At 35.2% G+C, this 24,075-nt stretch overlaps 1 pseudogene; it reads right to left on the bottom strand.

The window, feature by feature from the left end:
• Nucleotides 1-1,882: 1,882 nt before the first annotated feature.
• LOC122125934 lies at nt 1,883-1,982 on the bottom strand (annotated as a pseudogene).
• Between the last annotated feature and the right edge of the window lie 22,093 nt (nt 1,983-24,075).

The raw sequence follows: 24,075 nt of genomic DNA, 5'->3' as shown, positions 1-24,075 counted from the left end.
CTACCACACTGCACTATCTACAGGCTAAGATTGGAAGGACTGCAGAATCCAGGCCAGCCAAGGTAGGAAGCTAGACAAGTTGGTCTGCAACTCTGATGCCATTGATGTTGGGAAGGCTAAAATGACAGATCAGGTGCATGTTCTTGTGGAAAGGGAACACCTATCCTAAAATTAACCACTGATATGACGCCAGCCTAGCAAGAGCAATAACTCAAGTCGAAATCCCCACTTTCCCACAACCAAAATAAGTATATACATTAATATGCAAAAACTTAGTAGAATCCGTTCTTTGCTCTAATATCAGCTTTATCTGATTATCATATGATGTCACAGAATAGGTTCTTTATTAAACTTAAGATATATTTTAAAAGACCTAGAAAACTCTTTCTCACTTATTAAGTGCAAATGTATGGCAAATTGTCTCATTTCTTACATATTTGACTATCACTATAAATTCAGCTTATGATTAGTATGAATACTAACATGTTCTGATTAATTACTTTACTTTGTAACAGTTTTTAAACTTTTTGCTTCTCTACTGAAGTTTAATTTTTAAACCAAAATCAACTACTGGGGAAATACATGGACACCTCATTCCGACTGGTACTCAAAGTCTCTGGTTAGGGAATTCTGATGAAGACAAGGAAGAAGATGAAAAAGTGAGGAATGGTATCATTTGCAAGAAAAAAATGGAGAAGGATCCAAGCAAATTTCTTCTTTAGCCTGCTGAAATTAATCGGCTTTCTACAGTGTGGCGAAAACTTTCGAAAAAGGCCACTCGTGTGAATACTAGGGATGACGATGAGTATACCGCTCTTCATCAGGAAACCTACAGTTGACACTGAGACATTTTCCATGAGTTGGTGGCTCGAGGCAGATATTCATGCAATAACTGTGAATGGCTGGACACACCTGCACAGTGCTTATACGTGGAATAATACCAGTGTGGCTTCATTCTTACTTCATCATGATGCACATACCAATGTCTAAACGAAAGGCCTCTTGACCCCCTTGCAACTTGCTGCTGGGAATAGAAAGAGCAAAGATACGTTTGATCTCCTTCTTTTGAACCATTATATTAAACCAGGTCTGAAGAACAACTTGGAAGAAACTGCATTTGATACTGCCAAAAGATAAGTATGTGTGACTACCTCTTTGAAGTTGTGAAAGGCTGTACAAATTGTTCTATGTCTTAATGATTTGGATAAGTTACTTAAATTTCAAAAATGCCAGTCCATCCTTTGTCTCTGCACAAAATATTTTCACAATACAAAGCCACAGCAATAGCTTACTTTAAAATTCATGGATTCCATGGTATTCTTCCAAATGAATTGCCTGACTTTGATGTCAAAATATATTCAAGAGTTGTTTGTATACATATATAATGATTTTTGTAGAGCTTGTGATTTTTTAAATCAGAAATAATTTTACCATATCTGTTGAAATGAGTAGTACAGAATCTGAAGATAATTCCGGTGCTTGTCTAAAGAAAGTATATTTTAACATATTCTGTATTCTGTTTGTAAAATGTCCATAATCTATTTCATTCTCTCCTAGATATAATACTTTGAATACTACATTGTTATATATTATATAAATTCATTAATAAATGTGTCCTTACAGATTGCATTCCATATAAAAACAGTTTAAGATTCTTTTTTCTCCTAGGTCCTTATAGTATTTTATTTCTTTGGGATAAAATTAAAATGTTATCTAATTTCAAAAGTTTTGTAAAGGTTATGCTATGTAAAGACATTTCTAAGGTGAAGATTTAATACACTGATATCAAACTATAATTATATGAATCACATATGTTGTTACACTTGTATTTTTGTAATCAACTTTTTAATAACTGCTTTTCATTTCTAGCAACTGAAGAATGAAAAATATGGAATAATTAGCATATTTTCATATCATCCTTGTCCAAGTGGCATGTTAATCTCTATATTGTTGTAATTTATGTATACGTGCTGCCGAAGCATGTAGTATCCTGTAAATTTAAGAAGTTAATGATGCAATCTTTATACAGGCATTTTTCCTTGGTTGTCTATTTGTAACAAGGAAACCTTATTGTTACTAACAATGCTATTGATCTTATTTCTCTGAAATTCTGTGTATAGTGGAAAAAACATATTATTCGGTAGATTGCTCACACTTGCATTTTTTTGCCAATGACTATTTTAAGTCTTTTTCATTTTAAACTTGATCATACTTTGAAGCCTTTATAGCTAGGTTCAAAGAGATGGCTTTTCAAGTACTTATTTATCAACTGAGTTAGCTTTGTGGAGCTAATGGATTCAAAGTAAGCCTTGCTGAAGTGCTACTTCTAAACTTTTGCAGCTTAAAATTTCCCAAATGAGGTTTTAGTGGCACAAATGTCTACTGATCCTTTACCCTTCTTCCATATAGTAACAGACCAAACAGAATATCTTACCCTGACAGCAAAGATTATCTTAGTGGAACAAAACTAATCTTAGTTACAAGGGATCATAGAGAAATAAACAGTTCTGACTAGAAAGTATTTTATCAAAATGTAATTATTATACCTACCATTTCAAAAATAGCTAAAGCCAAGAAAGTGAAAAAAATTGTTCTTTTGCATGATTACCTAATGTCCTGACCTGTCTACCATCCAACCAGGCAGGAACATACACTACTGAATTTCTATCACCAAATATTTCCATAGATCCAGGAGAAGTCCATATTTTTCTCCTTGATATTAGGCCTTAAATTGGTAATGTTTTAATGACAGTGTTTCCTCTTGCCTCTAGGCTGTAAATCTACAAATGGTAAAGCTTTAGGTCTAACTCTACCAAACTCTGAGGTAGAGATAATGGAATAATACTGTAAAACAGAGTTGCCTTTGATACCCTAACCACATCAGAACAATGAAAAATATTTCTTTATATTACATATAGTTATATATTTTGCATGTATATGTGCTAATTTTATATTTCACACAATGAAACTTACTAGAATTAATCGATGATTTGACAAATAAATTGATATTTATTACAATAAATAGATTGGAATATAAATAATTAGGTTTAGAATATATATTAGAATATAAGAAGTATCAATGCAATGTCTTCGGTATAAATTTATGATACCTTCTAATTGTTCTTAATCTACTGAATTCACAAGGTAAAAAAAAAAAATGTTGTTTTCCTCTAATCTGCAAGGGATTTTACTCTGCTGCTCTGTATATTGTTTGAACTCGCTGGACCCAGAATGGTTTTCCCCATATTTCTGATCATACCCAAATATTGCTGATATGATGTGCAAAAGGTATTATTATTCTACAGGACCCACGCGTCCTAGGATCCCAGGTCCCAGTTATCTGCATCATCAGATAACAAGGGCAAGTCTTCTCACCTAAGCCCATGCAACATGCCAACAGAAAGTAATTGAAGACTCATCTTAACTTCTCATTTCCTATAATAATTTAGGGCCTCAATTACACAGGGTTTAGCAGTAAGCAATTGTGAAATGCAAGGCAACTTAAAATGAAAGATGAGATCACAAAATCTGAGAGAAACTACTGTAATTCACACTTTCAGTTTACAGATGACCAGCCCATATGAGTGAACAGGATCACAAATGTCACAAGAATATCTTTAATACCCCTCTCCTAATGATTAATGAAAGATTTCAGTCCAGTATAAGTAGGCCAAAAAATAGTTCCTGGAAAGATAAGATCCATAATTTGTCTACCAAGGCTCAGAAAACTTGAATTAGAAGTCAAATAGAATTCAGAAAAACATTAATTGAGAAGATCCTTAGTGCTTCAAAACACTGGTACTTCAGTAAAACTTGGTTATGTAGTATAAAAAGGTTGTCATTTTCAAATCAATGGTAACCTATATTTAATCTCCTGAAAATATATTCCTTTTAAAATAATTTTTTTAGGGGGTCCGGGCGTGGGGCCTGATCTCTTGGCCTAGGCGCTGTCCCTCTGCTCTTCAGCTTAAGGCTAGCACTCTACCACTAGGGCCACAGCACAACTTCAAGATTTTTTTCTTTTTGGTTTTTTCTTTTTGATTTTAAAAGATCAAGAATATTTGCCTTATCATGTTGTTTGATGTTTTCCTTAAGAAATATGACTTCAAGTCTTGAATATGGGTACTTATCAGAGATGTGACAAACATAAAATCTGTCTTCTATTTCTATCATATTCCTCCACAGTAATAAATTTTAGTTTTCTTCTTTTCCCAAAAGTTATAGGTAGTAGAAAATATTATCCCATGTAAAATAAAATAATTACAAACCATTGTACGAAGACATTTATAAAAACTGCTAGTTAGCAAAACATTCTAATCCATTTATAAACTTTCTTGTTGACTAAAGATTAATCTTACAGATGGATAAGAATAAAATCATGCCTAGGTCCTTCACGTCTCCAGTCTTTCAAATTGTTATTGCAGATGAATTAATTATGGAAATATAAGCTGATATCAGTTCAAGTATATGCAGGTTTTGAAATGCCATGGAATGTATATAAACCTGTCAAAGTATGAACAGACAGTTTAACAGAATGACTATCAAGAAGTTGAAACCAGAGAAGAATATTAGTAAAAACATAGAATGAATGAAAAATTAAAAAGTGGCAAGTACAACTAGAATACTCAATGTACACATGTGATAAAGGAAGTGGTAAATCTGAAATAAATCTTGGAGAAGGGGTTGGTTGAGAATGATAGAAGGAGTGACTCTGATCCAGAAGCACTGGACAATTACATGGATATATTTAATTGTAACACACTACCACAACCTTTTGAAATTCAGTTAAAAACACAACAAAAACCAAACACACAAATATCACAACCAAACAGCAATCTCTAGAGAGTATGAATATGACCTCTCAAAATTTTAAATAGTTAATCAAAGGTAGTATGGGAAAAGCAAACCAACTGTTCAAAGAGGGCAGTTTGGGGTAGGGGAGAATTTTGAACAGATTTAAATAGATTGTCTAAGATTATAAATCACTTACATCTGCAGCAAATATTTCCTAATGGGAGATCTCTTTGTCTGAACTGGATATTCCAGTCCTGAGATACACTTGATAGCTGGTGAATATAGAATGGAAGAAACAAGATCAAAACCCATTACTCCACTGGAGAGAAAACAGTCCTCTATGTTTTCTCTCATCCCTCTTTACTACTCTTTTTCATACTTTTCAGTCAAGTGATTTTGAATTATGTCTTTCCTTCTTTGTTCTGGCAAAGTAATCGGTCAATGTAATTCACTAAAGATTATTTGCCATTTTTTCTATTATGCTGTTTACTTGTCCAAGCGAGTCCATTAAACTTCCCTCTTGCCTTTGGTTGCCATGAAAACCCAACATCTATGATAATGAGGACAAACTCTTATGTAAAACATTGTCTCCAAAAAAACAATCGAAGAAGCTGTGATCAAAAATATTTAGCTATACTTTTTTGTTCTTTTACCTTGAAAGTCTTCTTGTGTCTAAAGTGCCAACAAAAATAAGTACTCCACCACTTTTTGGTTCAATTACTTCTAACTTTAAAGATCTAGTTTGCTAACAAGATGCTTAGAGGAAACCGAAGAATACCCCATTTTTATCTTCTCACTTAAGACTCTCGTTAGATACCATATCAGGAACAGTGAAGTTATTCTTTGCAAAATTACTTCAATAGATTATTTTTCTCTTGGTCTTGCATTTGCTTAACAAGATGTATGGAGGGGCTGGGAAGTTGGCTCAGTGGTAGAGTACTTGCCTTGCATGCTCGAGGCAATGGGTTCGATTCCTCAGCACCACATAAGAAAAAAAGCCGGAAGTGGCGCTGTGGCTCAAGTGGTAGAGTGCTAGCCTTGAGCTGAAGAGCTGAGGGGCAGCGCCCAGGCCCAGAGTTCAGGTCCCACGACCAGATGCCCCCAAAAAACAAAGAAACAAGATTTATGGAGAAGAATAGAGTTAAATCACCCATACCTTGGATGACAATGTCTGTTACAAAGGACAATACTTCTATGTCCTATTTCTATGTCCTCCTCTTAGCTCTTACCTGATTTCCAATTAAACACAGCTTCTTGGCTTAAAGTCTAGTGAAGTGGAAGGATTATAAGGCCTCCCTCACTGCTATGTCTTCATGGTTTCTCTTTTAAAACTGTTTTATTTGGATGTGGAATTTATTTTTATGTCTTCATTCGATCTAGTGTGCATTGAAGTGAGCCAAATAGGCTCTGTAAAACCACTTTAGGTAGCAAAAATATTAAGACAATCTATTTAAAAAAGTTTTGGTCTCCCTCCACTGCTGAAGCCAATACGCTTAGCTAGGGCTTCTAAGAACACTGTTTTCTTACTTTTTCCATTTGCTCTTCTTTTCTGATCCCAAAACTTTTTGCTTATGTAATAAGAGAAGTCTTCACTGTCTCGTGTTAATAATGATATTATATTTTTGAGCCACTTAGAAATGTGAAATCATTGGTTTAAAGTATCCAATCAGATTTTTTTCTGAGTTTCAGTGCTTTATGTGCAAAGACATTGTAGAAAGTATTATAAACAGAAAAGTATAAACCCAATACCTTCTTTCATTGTGGAAGGCACTTTCTCCCTACATAGTTTGACCCCAATTATCTTTTTCAGAGAATTACTGTTTGGTAAGTAAAGGTCAAATCACAATTTTGATGTCTTTTTTTAAAGAACTTTGAATTTAAATTCCACTACAACCTTGTTTCACACAGTAAGAGTATATTTCTTGGGTAAGGACAATTCTCAAGGTTACCTACAGGATTTACAGCAAGGTTTGTGAGGTTTGTTTGTTTAGTGTGAAAAAGAGTCATCCTCACCCACATTGCCCCCTCTGAGCTAAGTCTCCATGGATTTCTTTGCATGAAAGCCTATTCTCCCAGGCAATTTAAAAAAAATTTTAATAGGATAACTTGTTAAAAAGTTTGAACAATTAAAATTTACCTGTCATAACTTTAAAACTCTTTTGAAATTCCTTTAACAGAATCCTAATTCCACCATTACCATCAAAAACAGTTAACATGTTGTTTTCATGATATCGTGTCCATGAAACTATTATTTTCCAGGGCCTTTGTTATGCTATATATATGACCATATATGCTGATGCTAAGCAAAATGAAATCCAAGATATGGAAACAGATTTATATTTGCGGTTGTTGTTTTTAATGCACTATGTGATTTTTATTTTCTTTTGGCATTTTAACCTATGGTTTATTCCCTGCTGTATTTGATTTTGATACCCTATGTATTGGTATACATTTACCTTAATTAGGGAAGGGAATAGGAACAACAAAATGGCGAGAAACAGGACAAAGGGCAAACCAATGCAATAGAAATGCTCACAAGACAATATGATGGAAATGTACGTTACAACTTGTGAGGGGTATTGTGGTGAAGGAAAACTGTGAGAAAAATGAGAAAGGGGATAACAAATTTGAAACATTATGTATTCACTACCTTACAATTTCTGTAACTCCACTGTACATAACTTTGACAAGAAAATTAAATTAAATAAATAAGCTACATGAAATAAAATTTCACTGTATTGGTATAGTAGATATTATTATTTTTTAGTAACTTTTAAAAATCAATACTATTTGGCATTAAATATGAATTAATTACCCCTTTTTAATCAGAGGGCCATCAACTTGAATGTTATCTAACTAGACAATATTTTCACAATATACTTGCCAATATTTTGAAAAAAGAATAAATTCAAACTTTCTCATAGTAAAACAGAAAAGTTTCATTCTATGGAAACCCATAACTTTTAAAAGTAAATAAGTTGTTAAGAGGACAGAATATATGTGTTCTTCAAGATTCCTATGACTAATAACTACTCATTTTCAAATTCTGAACATTCCTAACTGAGAGCTTCAAAACAGTACCTGTTTGCATGTTATGTAATTCTGCAGTAGATTCATATTCCAATGGGTTGCTACAGATTGAGAAGTAAACTGAAAAATAGCCACATTCTGGTAAAGGATAAAACTATGAAGCATCTGTAATAACTAATTCTTCAAGAGTAAGCAATTGCTTATCAAAGTAAGCTATTATTTCTATGACCATTAATCCGAAGATTTATGCCATAAAGTCATCCTAGCCAACAGTTTCCAAGGTGTAGGGTGCACGTCAAAATTCCCTTAACTTACATCACAAATAGCTTATCTCTATTGTGAAAAAATACTACACCTCTGCTAATGTGATGCCTTCCATTTTCTCGAAATAACATCACAATAAATTGGGTTGCATCATTTTCCCCCACTGGTATTGTTGAGATCAGAACATTTGCAAATATTATTCATATTTATACTTTTTTAAACTATCATAGATATTCAGGATGCTAAGTGCGCAATGTTACAGTTCAAAGCACACCCAGGCAGGAAGGTTCCTTAGATGTTTATCTCCAATAAACTTCTCAGCAAAAGCCAGACAGAAGTGGCACTGAGATTGAAGTGGTAGGGCACAAGCCTTGAGCATAAACAGGCTCAGAGACAGTGTTTAGGCCCAGAATTCAAGCACTAGGACAAACCAATAAAACAAAAACAAAAATGAAAACAAACCCCAAACCTAGCATTTTTCTCATTGTATACAGAGGAACATAATTAAGGAAATTGCTTCCTGTGTTACATTGGTGGAAGAAAGAAGATGTCACACAATTATTCTCCTCATACTATGTTATACCAAAGCCTCAAAAAATTGCTTTTTCTAAATTTATAAATTAATATCATCCATTTCTTGGCAACTCTGTCTACATTATTCACATTATCATTTAATACATGAATGGTTGGAATTATCTATTAACTAATTTCTAATTATATCTTTCTTGAAAGAATAGTCTAGGCAAGTAGACTGCAAGAATCATTTGTGAATTTGTCAATTAAACCTTCTACTTAAAAATAATTTTGGGGCTGGGAAGGTGGCTTAGTGGTAGACTGCTTGCCTTACATGCATGAGGCCCTGGGTTCGATTCCTCGGCACTACATAAGCAAAAAAAAACCCGCAAGTGGTGCTGTGGCTCAATTGGTAAAGCACTAGCCTTGAGCTGAATAGCTGAGGGACAGTGTGCAGCCCCAGAGTTCAGGCCACATGACTGACAAAAAAAGAAAAGAATTTTGTAGTATCCAATAGAATATGAAATTACAAACAAAACCAAAATATTTATTTTAAATCTCAATTCTAATTTAGCAACATTTATAAAGTCCTACATTAGACAAACTTTGCTATTTCTCCAGCTTAAGCTTTTGTAATCCTTCATCATTTCTTTGGAATCCAACAGAATGATGATTACTTAATTTCTCAAATTTTAGAAGGTATTCATGAGTCATTTTGCATCTAAGAATATTCTGTAATGGAGAGAGAACTTAAAACACAAGTGAGGATTATATATGAGTTGCATTTCAATAGGTAACTTGACTTCTCAAAAAATGACAAAATTAGCCCAACCTTCCAACTGTGTATTCCTTTCTTGTTTGGTTTGTTTTATTAGTACAAAATTATCCTACCTGGTCCAGGGAAGATATCACTATGTAATTCCACTCTCTAATCTGTTTTAGTCTGAGTGCTAGAATTCTAGGCTTATACCACATTGCCCTGCCATAGTTTCTTGTTTTATTTAATCTAGATACAGATGAGCAATTCTGAATTTCTCCAGTGATATTACCCCTACACTGCTCAGACTGTTTCTGTACTATTTTCAAACATTATCTAACATTTGACACAGGATATGAACATTTTCACATGCACCTGCGGGGTCTCATATATATATCATAATATAACATATATATTAACAGACTTCCTAATTTTAGAGTTAGGAACAAGCAACAAATTAAAAGAAAAATGCTTGAATCTCTGAGTAATTTCTCTACAACAGGACAATTCCACGTTTCATTCTTATTACCCAGAGAGCAACATAGGAAAGCGATGCCCATGGAGGTGGTTCCCTGGATTTTGGAAACTGTTATTGCATATATGTATGCATATATATGAAATATTGTTTTATACTAGTGAATATATCTAAAACTATAATAACAGATAAATAAGTGAACACCTATGTGCACACACAATCACTTTCAAATATAAGAATTTCTTTTCTATGCTGCCTATTCACCTACAGAGAGAGTACATGAGTTGCCTTTGAATTGTCCTGGAAGTTCTTTATCTGGTTATTCTAGCTTCACATCCTTTGTTCTGTAAGTAGCCAGATGTTATGTGTTCAACAATAATACTTGTTACAGGCAAAAGTATGCACCCTGACACACAGAGAAACTTGGATTTCAGAAATGCCAGAAATAAGTGGGAGGTACACAGTACTTTTCAAAATTGAATAGATTACATATTTATTAGAAAGCTCGTAAGAAAAAATATTCAGTGTAGGATGAAAGACTTCAGAAAACTACAGTTTAAATTACGTATAACCGGGTGGAGGTAGCTCAGGCCTGTGATATTGGCTAATCTGGAGGCTGGTATATGAGGATCACAGTTCAAAGCCAGGTTGAGAAAAGTCCCTGTGGGACGCTTATCACCAATTAATCACTGAAAACTAAAATTGATACTGTGGCTCGAAGTTGTAGAGAGGTAACCTTGAGCAAAAGACCTCAGGAGCAGTGCCCAGCCTCTGAGTTCAAATTCTGTAATAGATAATAAATAAAAATAAAAAATAAATTACAGGGCTGGGAAGTTGGCTCAGTGGTAGAGCGCTCGCCTTGCATGCTTAAGGCCCTGGGTTCGATTCCTCAGCACCACATAAGCAGAAAAAAAAGCCAGAAGTGGCGCTGTGGCTCAAGTGGTAGAGTACCAGCTTTGAGCTGAAGAGCTGAGGGACAGTACCAAGGCCAAGAGTTCAGGCCCCACGACCGGACCCAAAAAAAATAAAATAAAATAAATTACATATAATTTTTTACCAACTCTGTAAAAGGAAAATAGAATATGACACATGGCAACATAAGACTTCAAGTTACAAAGTTCCAGGGCATTTCTTCACTATTGACAACTAGGAGTATTCCATATCAAGAAAAAAGATAAACGATTTATACCACATTTCAAAACATGTTATACAACGTAAATGCAATAAACCTGCATTCCACAGTCTAGTAACATCATGTAAAGAATATGATTAACTCACTCATGAAAACCAATACTATGCAGTTAAAACATCCAATATCTCAGGTGTCTATTTAGCGCAATACTTCCAATCTATGGTATCTGTTTGTATATTATCCATCCCTATCCATCCCACAATGGCAGAAAGCTCTTCCTGAGAAAGTCCAGAGAGCTGTCTACTGTGAGTGCTCAATATAGACCTGTTCCCATTCTCTATTATTTGGGCATGTGTTAGACTGAATATCTGATAACTTGGAAAAGGCACAATTTGGGACTGGCTAAATAACTATTTCCCATTAGAACATCTAATTTCAAGGCCACTGAAAGATTAGAGATGGTGATATTCTCTTTAAAATTATGTATTCAAAGGAGACAAAGTTATTTATGCTTTGAAAGAATTGACTAAGAAGTAAAATGCATGTGATTTTTGTTAGCTCCGTAATTCTCAAAAACATAAAATGAATTCAAGTATTTAATATATACCCATATGCGTGCATATATCCATGTATGTATGTATATCCATGTATGTGCGTTCATCTCTTTTCTGTATAGCAAATGGTACAAATGAAACTGTGCAATCACTACTCAAAGGCATGAATAAACAAAGAGAATGAGCATAGAACTCATATTTAGGAATCTATGGCTAGCCAAATCTCTGAAAATCTTTTACATCAGTTTGCATGTGTCACTTAGTGCAGTACAGGGACAGTACGACAACAATTGGATACCAGTCAGAAGAAATGAGAAATGAGAGATACAAAGGGTATAATACTCTTTCTGATGGGTAAGTAGGACTTCCTGTGTGTGTGTGTGTGTGTGTGTGTGTGTGTGTGTGTGTGTGTGTGTGTGCATTACATTTTCTTGAATCATTTCTCTCTTGAGGGGTATCTGGGCTGATTCAGTAAGCATGGTTGTGCTGAAATATTTACTATATCCTGGTTTGTGATCTTTCAGGTAAATGCCTAGGAGTAGAGTTGCTGCATCATATGTAAGTGGCTAGTCAAAACAGGGGTGAAGGGGGGAAAGTACAAGAATGACCAGGAGAAAAGGGGGGAAGTGCAGAGAGTAATCCAGTAAATATCCTACAAAATTGAGAAGAGTGAAGGAAGAGGTGCATAGAGGAAGGATGAGAATGTTGAAAGGATTGGCATTGATCAAGGTATATTGTACTCAGAAACTGCTTTGTTTAATAACTCCTTTGCTACTTAAAATAATAATTAAAAATTATATCCTTAAAATATTATGCAATTAGAAGCCAACCATGAGAATCTGCTCAGATCACCTCTAGGGTCTATATATACTTAGGATAAGTTTTAGAACAGCACTAATGATTCATATCAACTGAAGAAAATTTAATGATTTCCAGCTATTTAAGAAAATCATTTTTGGAGATGTGGCTCAAGTGGCAGCTTGTTACCTAGTGAACAATGCTATCAAATATTGCATTCAATGTTGATCTTGAACAAAAGTAAAAACAATCAATAAAAGTCAGGCATTTTCCATGGCACTGGTAGCTCATGAGTTTAACCCTACCATTAATCAGAAGGCAGAGATCTTGGGATCTCAGTTCAATGTCAGCTTGGATAGGAAAATCTGTGAGACTCTCATCTCCAATTCACTGCCAAAGAAATCTGGAAGTGGAATCATGGCTCAAGTGGTAGAATGCTAGCCTACAGCAAAATGTTCAGGGATAGAACCCAAACCTTGAGTCCAAGCCTTAGAATAGTGCATATACAGACACAAAGGAAGTAAGTCACTCAAGTTCTCAACCTTCCATTTCCATAATCCTAACTCTAATCCTGGTCAGAACCCTAAGATAACCTTGATGATAATAGTAACCCAATCCTAAAATTAATGGAAAATATATCCTAACAGATACTCATGGTCTTTGACATGATTTATTTGCACTTTTCTCCAAATCCTACAGATTCCCTGACTTGGACTCTGAAATCATTCCCTATTATGAATATTAACCTCAAATCTTCATATCATGAAAGCTATCATAGTTTCCACTGTTCTTAAGTTTTACTGAACTCCTCTATCCCCAAAAAGAAGTTGCAGGTTTACTTAAATTATGCTCTAGTTTCTAACCCTAACTATGTATCTAAACCTTATTAGAAACCTAACTCTAAATTTAACCCTATTAAACCCTGAATAGTATAATTAGGAAAACTCTGTAATTTTTGTTAAATTTCACACTTATTTTACTTGAAAATGTTAGCAGAAAACTCAGTTTTATCTTATAGCTTACCCTTATCTAAGCTTATGTCTAACCTGAACTAGAACAGTAACCCTAACCATAGAACTAATAGCCTTTGGATTCTAAAAGCCATAAAAATATATTAGATCTATTCATCCTAACTTTGATTCAACTCATCTCTCTAAAAATAATTTGTAGTTTTACTCATTATCTTGCCATTTTTGTAACTCTAAACTTAACTGGAATATTGAGACTAACCCTCACACTAACCATATCCTAATCTTAATATAATTAGCAGTTTCCTATTTTACATTCATCCTAATTCTAACATGACTTGTTATTCAAAGATAGTTTCAGTTTGACCCTAAACTTTCCATTGCCCTAATGCTAACACTAACCACAGCTGCAACTGAAACCTAACTTTCTCCCTAATGATAGTCCAATTCTAATGTTTAAGAAAAATATTCTAGTTTTAATCAGGTTGCACTCTGGAAATGAGTTTCAGATGGCCCTGATTCCCACAAATTTTCTGACTCTTCCTCTGAAGTTTTCTTGTTCCCTAACATGAACCATTATAAAATAACTTGCCCTCAAATTCTCTTATCAGGAAAAATACTGTAGTATCCATTGATCCTACCTTTTCTTGAACTCCTGTAGCCTATAACTGTTTCAGATTTGCTTACCATCTAGTTCATTACTAGGTTAACGCTCTTAACCTAAACTGGATGGACATTCCATCAACATTTTGTTATTAGAGGATTATTCAATATTAGTCATTGATAATGACTGAGCTTGACAGAAAGGTGAAGGAAAATCATCTACACTTCAATGAGGTTCTGACTAGTGTTTCAGAAAGGGTTATGAAAGCTCTCCATTAGAAATCTAGCAGCTGCGCTTCTAAAAATTCCTTGCATAGTTTCTGATAATGTCTCAATTCAAGTACTTCTCCTTGGAGTTCCATATTATTCAAGATGCTGTATTAGATCCTTTTACATTTTGCAGACAGCTCTTGGTGATGAAATTTGAGCTTTTCAAAACTGTTCTCCCAATTCCATCCACAAAATGCAGACAAAAAGACAAAAAAAATTGAAAAAAAATGTTTCTGTTGATAGTGCAAGTACATTTATTTTCCATTTCAAACATAAAATGTAGTAAAACGTTTCATAGCAATTACACTGAGCTAAGTTGTAGACACATTCTAATGTAAATAATATACTGTGTTCAAGTAAAATGTTTGAGGATCCAAAATTTTAATATGCCTGTGGTCCTAAAACCAATACCTTACTGATATTGAGTGATAAATACAACTTCCCATAAGTACAGAAGTTTTCCTTGAATCTTTTTAATATATATTTTTATTGAAAAGACACTGTACACAGGGGTTACAGTTACATAAGGAAGGTAATGAGTACATTTCTTATTGAGCATTGTTACCCAATCCTTTGTTTTTCCCCTACCAACCCTTCCTTTCACATCACCCAAATCCTCCCTCCAATGCCCTCTGATAGTATATACACTGATAGGATATTCTCCTGCTACTTTGGTTGTTGAGAGTGTCTACAAGAGCAAACATTCCGGGGGGAGCAGGGAGACACCATATGACCTTTATTACTGAGATTTCCGAATGACTTGCTATCACTTGTACTGCATTTTGCAAGTCGAATCTCATGTCTTAAAACGTAGCAGTTTTAATAGGTAAGAGGAGTGGTAAAAGAACTCTTAGAGACAAATACATCTACAACATATTTGGTTCCAAGCATTCTGTCTAAGGCATATTCAACAACTAGTGAAACTTGTGTTGACTGTAACTATGTGTCTTTCTCCATGTGTGCAGTTATACATGGGTATATGTATGTGTGTATTTGTGAGTATAGTAACATACATGTGTACATATATAAGGGCACATACATATATGCATATATAAACAAATATAAGTTTATAAATATATTTGCATATATATCAAGTGTTCAGTGATTTAATCTATAGTTCCTAACACATTGTCATTCTCACAGTGTACATAGTAAACTACTCTGAGGATCTGTGCTCTATGATGGGTATCCTTTGTACTCACTTCCCCATTATCTTGTTTTTCATCCCTATGAACAACTTCAGTCTACTTTCCATAGGATAGCTTTGTTTCATTACATGTAGTTACTCACTGATACTCAAAGAAAAAGGTTGTTTGTAAAAGAAAAAGTACTTTTAGGTCACAGGTTAAAATTATCTTATCCATCCCAATGATTCTTAGGGAGATAAAATTTATAATAGTAAAAAAAGTGAAAAGGAATTCCTAGATCTGTTGTTTTACCATTTAGAATGTCAAATAATATCACATCACTCTTGTAACTCTTAAATAAGTCAAGGGTAACTGATTGTCTTTATCATTTTCCCACAAACCAGTGGATCCTGAAGGATAATAGTAGACCACCAGAAACTCTAAGTAGCAGACATGAAGCATGAAAGAGAAAGTGAAGAAATGAGAGAGAGTATAAGAGAGAGAGAAATATCATAATACTGAAAGTACATAACAGATAAATAAGAGCTGCATGAGAATATTCATATGGCTATCTTTAGAATCTACATGTACATTTGAAAGTAATTGTTGTATAATAACCAATCAACATAAAATATAAAGAGTTTCATGGAGGTAGGAGGAAGATGGTAGAAGAGAACCTGGAGGCTAAACAAACCCTCACATATAAAGCAGCTTTAGTGTTCCAGTGAACAGTACTAGCCTAGATAATCACACCAAGTGTGCCATCACTGTACACATTGTTTGGCTAGAGAGGGAAGATCCAGGCAAGAAGACAGATCTGACCACTTGCCAGTAGCCACGGTTGTGGCAGCAGCTACGGCACCCATAGCCATCATATCTACAAGAGAGAGTCCAGGACAAAAGCGCCATATGCAGTCGGTGAGAGGATTCTACTCAACACCAACAAGAACTGACAAGGAGCAGATAAATTCATCCTGCAGATCACAGACCAGTGATACCCAGGAACAAAGACTCCTGTCTGAGTAGAATCCTGACATCCTCACTCCTTCTCATGGAGCAGAGGAGGGAAGGCTGCCCCTCCCCCACACCATACATCATCCTTGATACTGAGAATGGCCAGGGTGAGCAACTAGGTCCAACACAGGCCGTGGAAGAAAACAAAAGAGTTATTTAGCAGGTCACAGGAGTCTGACCTGACCTTCCAGGCTCAGATCCACTCAGGAGAAAGTCACCTAGCCCAAGCAGAGAGAGTTCTGCCCCCCCCAGAGGAATGACTATCTTCAGTGGGTTAACAGAACCAGAGGCTGCCCCTACCTACAGCAGCCTAGACAATCAATTGAAATTCAGTAAATATAAATCTTGAGATTGGCTCTAGCCTGGGATCTGGGAGTGTCTCAGGAGCTAGCCCCTCAGGGAAAAGATACTGTTTGCTGAAATGCCTCAACCCTAAACAGAACTTAGCCTCATCACAGCATCTCCAAACTAGAGGAAACAGCCATCTTTCTCTTTCGTGATACTCAAAGCAGATCTCCCTTCCACTGAACTAGCCTGAAGGAGGATCACAAAATCCTTGATAAAACGGAGCATTTTCTTGACTGCTCAAACAAACTGATGTAAGAAATCAATCAAGCCACAGGAAAACCAAACACCACAAGCAGACCAGACACTCCACAAAGAGACTGGTTACAGACAAAGTGGAGACACAGGATCTTCCCATTCCACAGCCCTCTCCCCCCAAAAAATTAAAGAACTCTTTTTGGTACCATTTTTAAATTTTTTAAATTGTTTTCTATTAATCATTTTATTCTTCTTCTAATTTTTATTTTAGGTGTGTGTGTGTGTGCGTGCGTGTGTGTGTGTGTGTGTGTGTGTGTGTGTGTGTGTGTGTGTGTGTGTGTGTGTATGCTTTTTTAAAAAATCGCTATTGACCTTTTGGTCCTTTTTAAATTCACAAACTTTTAGGCTTAACTTTTTTTTGTCTTTTTTTTTTCCCCAGGGCTGAGCACCGAACACAGGGCCTTGCACGCACTGGGCAGGTGCCCTTCCTCTAGGCTAAACCCCCAGAAACAGGCTTAACATTTTAATAGAAACATTATATCTTTATAACATATAATTTTCAAGTAAATACTTTTAAGAATTTTTATTTTTTAGTTTTTCATGTCTCCTTTCTATCATCCCACTCCTATCATCCTATCCTTTACTTCTCTCAATATCACTTTTTAAAGTCACATAATTTTTAAGTGTTTCACTTTTTAAATTTTCATTTTTCTTTTTCCATTTTTGATTTTCTTCTTTTTAATTTCTTTCCTGTCATTCTGTCCAATCCCTTTCCCTCTCTGAGATTAGGACTTGGTTAAACATACTTTAACCTCTCCACATACTTCTAATCCTATTTTCCCCACATTTCTCCCTAAAAATAATACTTTCTGATTTGAAAAATTCGTCTTTGCTGTTCTTAGCCCATTAATGGATAGTTGTTTGATGTTGAATAGATTGTATCTGTTGAACTAGGTTGTATCTACAGCCATTTTGACTGTGCAACTACAGGACTTTGGTTGATGCTTGCGTTAAAATAGTGTTTTAGCAAAAAATTGGTGTCACTTTCATATCAAGTGTGCAGAACAAGCCGGAAAACAGGAGAAAAATGGCAAGTGTGGGTATCTCAAATCTCATTCATGATAATCCAGTGACAGAACAGTTAATGAATAATCCAGAGGAGAGTTCCCGCAAAGAACTAAAAACACTACTGGTAAACGTGGTGAATGAAAAGACTGAAAGCTTGCAAAGGACTCAGTTTGAACGTGATAGGAAGAGAGAGGAGGCAAACCAAACAACAAGAATCTCATGACTGTGAGGAAACTACTCAAAGATTGATACAGTAATTGCGTGAACAGGTTGGGAACAAAGAGAAATAAAGGAATTGCGTGAGTAGCCTGAGAACAGTCAAAGAAAAAGAAAGGAATTGTGTGAGCAGGCAGAGAACAGATGAAGAGAGACACAGAAATTGCGTGAGCAGGCTGAGAAAAGTCAAAGAGAACTACAGGAATTGCATTAACGTGAGGAAGCTAATCAAAGAGTAACACAGGAATTGTGACAGTAGTATGAGAATAGACAAAGATCAATAGAGGCATTCATGGAATCCATAAACAGACATCTGAAAGAATTCAGAGAGACCACAAAGGGAATGCTGAATGGAGCCTGACAGCAGGAATGGGAGTCCAAGTAAACCATAACCAATCAACTAAGTGATTTGAAAACACCAAATTAAGGAAGTAAAGAAGTTCACACAGGATCTAAAACAAAGCTCCAACAAAGAATCTGAAGCCTACAAAGCTGACCAATTATAAGGAAAAGAAATAAAAAACCAAGTATAAAGACTTAACAGTAGGTTAGACCATGCAGTAGATCGAATCTCAGGGATTGAAGAGAGCCTAGGTATTAAAAAGAACATACAACTATCCAAGACAAATCAAAGAAACATGATAGATCTATTCAACATTTGGAATAGACAATCAGAAGGCCTACTCTGAGGACAATTGGTGTAGAGGAGCACCTAGAGACATTAATTGTCTAGGAAATTTGTTTAACAGGATCCTAGCAGAGAACTTCTCAAACATACAAAAAGATAGGCCTATTCAGATACAAGATGATTATAGAACCCCAAATAGACCAGACCAGAACAGCAATTCCCATTGTCACATTATAATCCACACAGGATCTATTCAGACCAAGAATAAGTTCCTAAAAGTTGTCAAGGAGAAAAGATCAATCACCTATAAAGGAAAACCAATTAGAATCATCTCATATTTTTCAACAGAGATAATTAAAGCAAGAAGAGCCTGGAAGGCTGTATGCCATGCCCTAAAGACAATTTTCAACCAAGAATACTGTACCCAGCTAAACTCTCCTTCATAACCAAAGGTCAAATAAAAACCTTCCATAGCAAAGAAAAAGTGGAAAATATATCTCTACCAAACCAGCCCTACAAAAAATACTTAAAGATGTCCTACGCATAGAAAACCAACAAGACCACAATAATGGCTAAGAAACCACACCCAAACTGAGAATCCAAGAACCATAGGAAGAACCAAGTTTCCACAGCCCCCACGGAGGTGGATAGCATGGCAGGAGCTACCAAACACCTCTCAGTCCTACCTCTCAGCATTAATGGACTTAAAGCTCCAATTTAGAGAAATAGTCTGTCTAGTTTGATTTAAAAGCAAGATAATTCTATCTCTTGCCTTTTGGAGTCACACCTTGCCCATAAAAACAAACACATTTTGATAATAGAACAAAATCTACCAAGCAAATGGCTGCCATAAACAGGAAGGAGTTGCAATAATAATATCAGGTAAAATATGCTTCAAATTAAAATTAGTGTAAAGAGTTAAAGAAGGTGGCTACATACGACTTATGGGTTCTCTACTTAAGAAGGATATTACAATTCTAAATATGGAATCGCCAAACAATGGAGCACCCAAATTTATCCAAGAAACACTATTTTCCCTCAGATCTCACATAAATCCAAAGACATTAATGTTGAGGATTTTAACACACCACTATCCCCACTATATAGATGAAATCGGCAAAAAATCAACAGAGAAACCACAGATCTAAACAACTGCATAGATCAACTAGATTTAACAGACATCTATTGAATGAATATTTCACCAAGTAGCATCAGAATACACGTTTTACTCTGCAGCACATGGAACATTTTCCAAAAGAGATCACATTTTAGGTCACAAAGCAAACTTGTCCAAATTGAGAAACACTGAAGTTACACCTTGCATTCTCTCAGACCACAAGGGAATAAAATTAGAACTCAACAACAAAAGCCACCGAAAAAGTCTTGTAACATATGGAGGCTGAACAACACACTGTTGAATAAACAGGGGGTCACGGAAGAGATTAGAAAGGAAATTCAAATGTCCATGATATTCAACAAAAATGAACACACAAATTACCAGCCCCTCTGGGACACTGCAAAGGCAGTACTCAGAGGCAAGTTTATAGCTCTCCGTTCCTACACCAACAAATTAGAGAGATCTGAAACCAACCATTTAATGAGACATCTGAACCACCTTGACAAAGAGCAGCAAGATAAACTCCAATTCAATAGATTGAAAGAAATAATTAACATTAAATCAGAGTTAAACGAATTAGAATAAACAAAAAAAACAGAAAGAATCAACAAAACAAAGAGTTGGTTCTATGAAAAAATTAACAAAATGGACAGACCCTTAGAAAATCTTATCAGAAAAAGAAGGAACACACCCAAATAAAGTAAGATGTGAGAATGGAAACATCACCACAGAAACAACCAAGATTCTGAACATTGTAAGGGAATATTTTCAAAACTTTATGCTAATAAGTTTGAAAACGTGGCAGAAATGGACCTTTTGCTAGCAATTATCAACATGCAAATACTAAACCAACATGAGTTAAAGCATAGTAAGAGGCCTATATCAAGTGTTGAAATAGACACAGCAATAAGAGACCTCCCATCTAAGAAAATCCCAGGACCTGATGAATTTACAGCGGAATTGTACAAGACCTTCAAAACAGAGCTCACACCAATACTCCTCCAACTCTTAAATGAAATTGAAAGAGAAAGTTCTCTACCAAACTCATTCTACGAAGCCATCATAACCTTCATTCCAAAACCAGGCAGGGAATCATCAAAGAAAGAGAACTATAGACCCATTTCTTTGATGAACATTGATACAAAACTTTTCAACAAAAGTTTGGCCAATTGACTTCAACAATTCATCCAAAAAATCATACACCAATATCATACAGGATTTATTTCAGGGATGCAAACCTGGTTCAACATACACAAATCAAATAATATAATTTATCACATCAACATGAACAAGGATTAAAACCACATGGTTATCTCAACAGATGCAGAAAAAGCATTGGACCAGATACAACACCCCTTTATGATGGAGGTTCTGGAAAAATTAGGAATCCATAGAACATTCCTCAATACAATAAAAGCTGTATATGGAAAACCTACAGCCAGCATTATAATTAATGGTGAAAAACTAAAGCTATTTCCTCTTAACTCGGGAATGAGACAAGAATGTCCACTCTCTCAACTTCTCTTCAATTTAGTATTAGAATGCCTAGCTACAGAAATAAGACAATATGCCAATATAAAAGGGATCCAAATAGGGAAAGAAGAAGTAAAATTCTCCATCTTTGCAGATAAAATGATCTTGTACTTAAAGAATCCCATGGACTCCACTCCCAAATTATTCAAGCTGAATCAAAACTGGCAAAATAGCAGGGTATAAAATTAACCCTCAAAAATTAATGGTTTTTCTGTATGCCAACAATGAGAAAAGTGTGGCTCAAATCAAGAAAGGTTTTCCATTTGTAATAGCCCCACAAAAAATGAAATACCTAGGACTTAACTTAACCAAAGAAGTGAAGGACATTTATGATGAAACCTTTAAAAATCTGAAAAAGGAAATCAAAAGAGAACTTAGAGTGGCAAAACCTCCCATGCCCCTCGATAGGAAGGATGAACCTTGTGAAAATGGCAATATTTCCCAAGACTATCTACAAGTACAATGCCACACCTATCAATATTCCAACCGCATTCTTCAAGGAAATAGAAGAGGCAATCCGAAAATTCATATGGAACAACAAAAGACCCCCAATTGAAAACAGTGATCCTTAACAGAAAGAACAGTGTTGGAGGAATATCAATACCAAATTTCAAACTCTACTACAAAGCCATAGTAATTAAAACAGTTTTGTACTGGCACAAGAAAAGACCTCAGGAACAATGGAATAGAATTGAAAACCCAGAAATGAACCTACAGACCCATAATCATCTAATATTTGATAAAGGATCTAAAAAGATAAAATCAAAGAAAGGCTGTTCAGTAAATGGTACTGGCAATATTGGTTAATCACTTGTAGAAAATTAAGGCTAGATCCTTATATATCAACCTGTACCAGAATCAACTCCAAATGGATCAAAGACCTCGGAATCAAAGCAGATATTCTGAAAACATTACAGGATGGAATATGAGAAACCCTAGGTCTCCTTGACAAAGGCTGAAATTTTCTGAAAAGAAACGCAAAAGCACAACAAATGAAAGTTTGGACAAATGAGATTGCATGCAATTGCAGAGCTTCTACATGGTAAAGGACATAGCTAGCAGGATCAATAGAAAGCCCACGGAATCGGAGAGGATCTTAACTAGCCATAAAACCGACTAGATTTTCATATCTAAAATTGATCTGGAAATCAAAAAATTAAATCCTCCAACAACAAATATTCAAAGAAAATACTGCCCAATAAATAAGTGGGCTAAAGACATAAAGAGAAACTTCTCTGAAGAGGAAAGGAGGGTGACCAATAAAGACATGCAGAAATGCTCAACCACCCTAGCCATAAAAGAAATGCAAATCAATCAACATTGAGATATCAACTCACCCAAGTTAGAATGGCTATAATCAAGAACTCTAATAACAACAGATGCTGGAGGGGATGTCGACAGAAGGGAACCTTACTTCATTGTTAGTGAGAGTGTAATCATGTTCAACCACTTTGGAAAGTAGTATGGAGGTTCCTCCAAAGACTCCACATAGAGCTTCCCTATGACCCAGCAATCCCACTTTTGGGCATTTGCCTAAATGATCACAAACAAGACCATACTAAAGCTACCACACAGATATTTTTATTGCAGCATTACCATAGCTAAGATATGGAACCAACCCAGATGTCCCTCAGTAGATGAATGGATCAAGAAAATGTTGTATATATACACAATGGAATTCTCTGTCTCTATCTGAAAGAATGATATTGCCCCATTTGTTAGAAAATGGAAAACTTTGAAAAAAATTATATTAAATGAAAGTAAGCCAGGCCCAAAGAAACATAGGTCCCATGGTTTCCCTTATTAACAATTACAAGTGTATGTCTGAGACATTAAGAAATTGTTAGATAAGTTGATGTTAGGTGAAATGAACCCCAAGATAAGAATTCAATTTTTTTTTCTTTTCTGTAATTATTTCTAACATATTTATAAGATGACTTCTTTGTTACTTTGTATGTCCCTTCTGCATGGTATAACACCTGTTTTCACTGCATTTGAAGTTGGTATAATTTGTGGAGTGGAAGGGAAAAATTTTTTTAAATATGGATTCAGGTGGACTCATTGCAACAATGAGCTATACAAGACATTATCTCAAAAAACGAATTTTACAACTTTGGGTGGGGGAAAGGCAGAGGGGGAAACAGGATGTAAGAGAGGTGAGATGAAAAGGGATAGTAAGGGGAAACAAAGGAGTATGCAACAATGCTTGATAAGAAATGTACTCATTACCTTGCCCATGTAATTGTAACCCCTCTCTCTGGTATTTTCACACTTAAAAAAAAACCACGAAAAACCATACAATATAACATGATTTTGATAAAAAATAAAAATGACTCAGAATAAATAATCAATGCAAAAACAATCTTTACAGAAGCAAACTCTCAGAGATATTACATGACTTTGAAAAGGATAAAGTGGCTGAATTTAATATAAATTTAGAAGTATGACCATTCAAAAATATAAAAAGATATTCTTTATTTCATTATATAACCCCAAACAGAAAGTAAATGTTGTTTAGATGATTTTTTAAAATACAGTCACTCAGGTGCTGGGAGGTTGGTTCAGTGTAGAGTGCTTGCCTTGCATGCATGAGGTCCTGGGTTTGATTCCTCAGCACCAAATAAGCAGAAAAATGTGGAGAGCTGGGGGAGCCGCGACCAAAGATGGCGCG

The sequence above is a fragment of the Dipodomys spectabilis genome, unplaced genomic scaffold (genome assembly GCF_019054845.1).
Source record: "Dipodomys spectabilis isolate Male_0828 unplaced genomic scaffold, ASM1905484v1 ptg000267l, whole genome shotgun sequence".
Lineage (NCBI taxonomy): Eukaryota > Metazoa > Chordata > Mammalia > Rodentia > Heteromyidae > Dipodomys > Dipodomys spectabilis.
The sequence above is the reverse complement of the archived record's forward strand: the minus strand, read 5'-3'. Positions and strand labels throughout refer to the sequence as shown.